Source organism: Cebus imitator, unplaced genomic scaffold, assembly GCF_001604975.1.
Source record: "Cebus imitator isolate Cc_AM_T3 unplaced genomic scaffold, Cebus_imitator-1.0 Scaffold64, whole genome shotgun sequence".
In the NCBI taxonomy this organism is placed as follows: Eukaryota; Metazoa; Chordata; class Mammalia; order Primates; family Cebidae; genus Cebus; species Cebus imitator.
Window position 1 is genome coordinate 7,893,602 of NW_016107379.1, and position 1,955 is coordinate 7,895,556.

At 38.3% G+C, this 1,955-nt stretch overlaps 1 protein-coding gene and 1 long non-coding RNA gene across 2 annotated transcripts in view; one reads left to right on the forward strand and one right to left on the reverse strand.

Moving 5' to 3' along the window:
- Positions 1-1,955, reverse strand: part of HSDL2 (hydroxysteroid dehydrogenase like 2) — an 82,845-nt gene that overhangs the window by 17,277 nt on the left and 63,613 nt on the right. The window lies entirely within an intron of this gene.
- The window catches only part of LOC108305638, a 22,689-nt gene continuing 22,561 nt past the window's right edge, over positions 1,828-1,955 (forward strand). Inside the window, exon 1 of the long non-coding RNA XR_001825826.2 lies at positions 1,828-1,913. This is a non-coding gene — a long non-coding RNA (uncharacterized LOC108305638). The remainder of the gene's footprint in view (positions 1,914-1,955) is intronic.

Genomic DNA, 1,955 nt, shown 5'->3' on the forward strand with positions numbered 1-1,955 from the left:
ATTTTTTCCCATTTTGTTGGTGCCAATTCATTCTAATCATTGTTTCTTTTGCTGTGCAGAAGCTCTTAAGTTTAATTAGATCCCATTTGTCTATTTTGACTTTTGTTGCCATTGCTTTTGGTGTTTTAGTCATGAAGTCCTTGCCTATGCCTATGTCCTGAATGGTATTGCCTAGGTTTTCTTCTAGGGCTTTTATGGTGTTATGTTTAAATGTTTATGGTGTTATGTTTAAATGTTATGTCTTATGTTTAAATATTCAATCCATCTGGAATTAATGTTTGTATAAGGTATAAGGAAGGGATCCAGTTTCTGCTTTCTGCATATAGCTATCCAGTTTTCCCAACACCATTTATTAAACAGGGAATCTTTTCCCATTGCTTGTTTTTGTCAGGTTTGTCAAAGATCAGATGGTTGCACATGTGTGGCATTACTTCTGAGGCCTGTGTTCTGTTCCATTAGTCTATATTTCTGTTTTGGTGCAAGTACCATGTTGTTTTGATTACTGTAGCCTTGTAGTATAGTTTCAAGTCAGGTAGCATGATGCCTCCAGCTTTGTTCTTTTTGTTTAGGATTGTCTTGGCTATGTGGGCTCTTTTTTGGTTCCATATGAAGCTTACGGTGATTTTTTCCAGTTCTGTGAAGGTCAATGGTAGCTTGATGGGGATAGCACTGAATCTATAAATTACTTTGGGCAGTATGGCCATTTTCACTACATTGATTCTTCCTAACCATGAGCATGGAATGTTTTTCCATCTGTTTGTGTCCTCTCTTATTTCCTTGAGCAGCGGTTTCTAGTTCTCCTTGAAGCAGTCCTTCATGTCCCTTGTTAGCTGTATTCCTAGGTATTTTATTCTCTTTGTAGCAGTTGTGAATAGGAGTTCATTCATAATTTGGCTCTCTGTCTGTTATTGGTGTATAGGAATGCTTGTGATTTTTGCACATTGATTTTGTATCCTGAGACTTTGCTGAAGTTGCTTATCATCTTAAGGAGATTTTGGGCTGAGACGATAGGGTCTTCTAAATATACAATCATGTCGTCTGCAAATAGAGACAATTTGACTTCCTCTTTTCCTAATTGAATATCCTTTATTTCTTTTTCTTGCCTGATTGCTCTGGCCACAACTTCCAGTACTACGTTGAATAGGAGTGGTGAGAGAGGGCACCCTTGTCTAGTGCCAGTTTTCAAAGGGAACGCTTCCAGTTTTTGCCCATTCAGTATGATATTGGCTGTGGGCTAGTCATAAATAGCTTTTATTATTTTGAGATGCGTTCCATCAATACCTAGTTTATTGAGAGTTTTTAGCATAAAGAACTGTTGAATTTTGTCGAAGGCCTTCTCTGCATCTATGGAGATAATCATGTGGTTTTTGTCTCTGCTTCTGCTTATGTGATGGATTACATTTATAGATTTGCATATATTGAACCAGCCTTGCATCCCCGGGATGAAGCCGACTTGATCATGATGGATAAGCTTTTTGAAGTGCTGCTGGATTCAGTTTGCCAGCATTTTATTGAAGATTTTCACATCAATGTTCATCACGGATACTGGCCTGAAATTTTCATTTTTAGTTGTGTCTCTGCCAGGTTTTGGTATCAGGATGATGTTGGTCTCATAAAATGAGTTGGGGAGGATTCCCTCTTTTTGTATTGTTTGGAATAGTTTTAGAAGGAATGGTAGCAGCTCCTCTTTGTACATCTGGTAGAATTCGGCTGTGAACCTGTCTGGTCCTGGACTTTTTTTGGTTGGTAGGCTATTAATTGCTGCCTCAACTTGAGACCTTGTTATTGGTCTATTCAGGGATTCAAATTCTTCCTGGTTTAGTCTTGGGAGGGTGTAAGTACCCAGGAATTTATCCATTTCTTCTAGATTTACTGGTGTATGTGCATAGAGGTGTTTGTAGTAATCTCTGATGGTCATTTGTATTTCTGTGGAACTGGTGTTGATATCCCCTTTA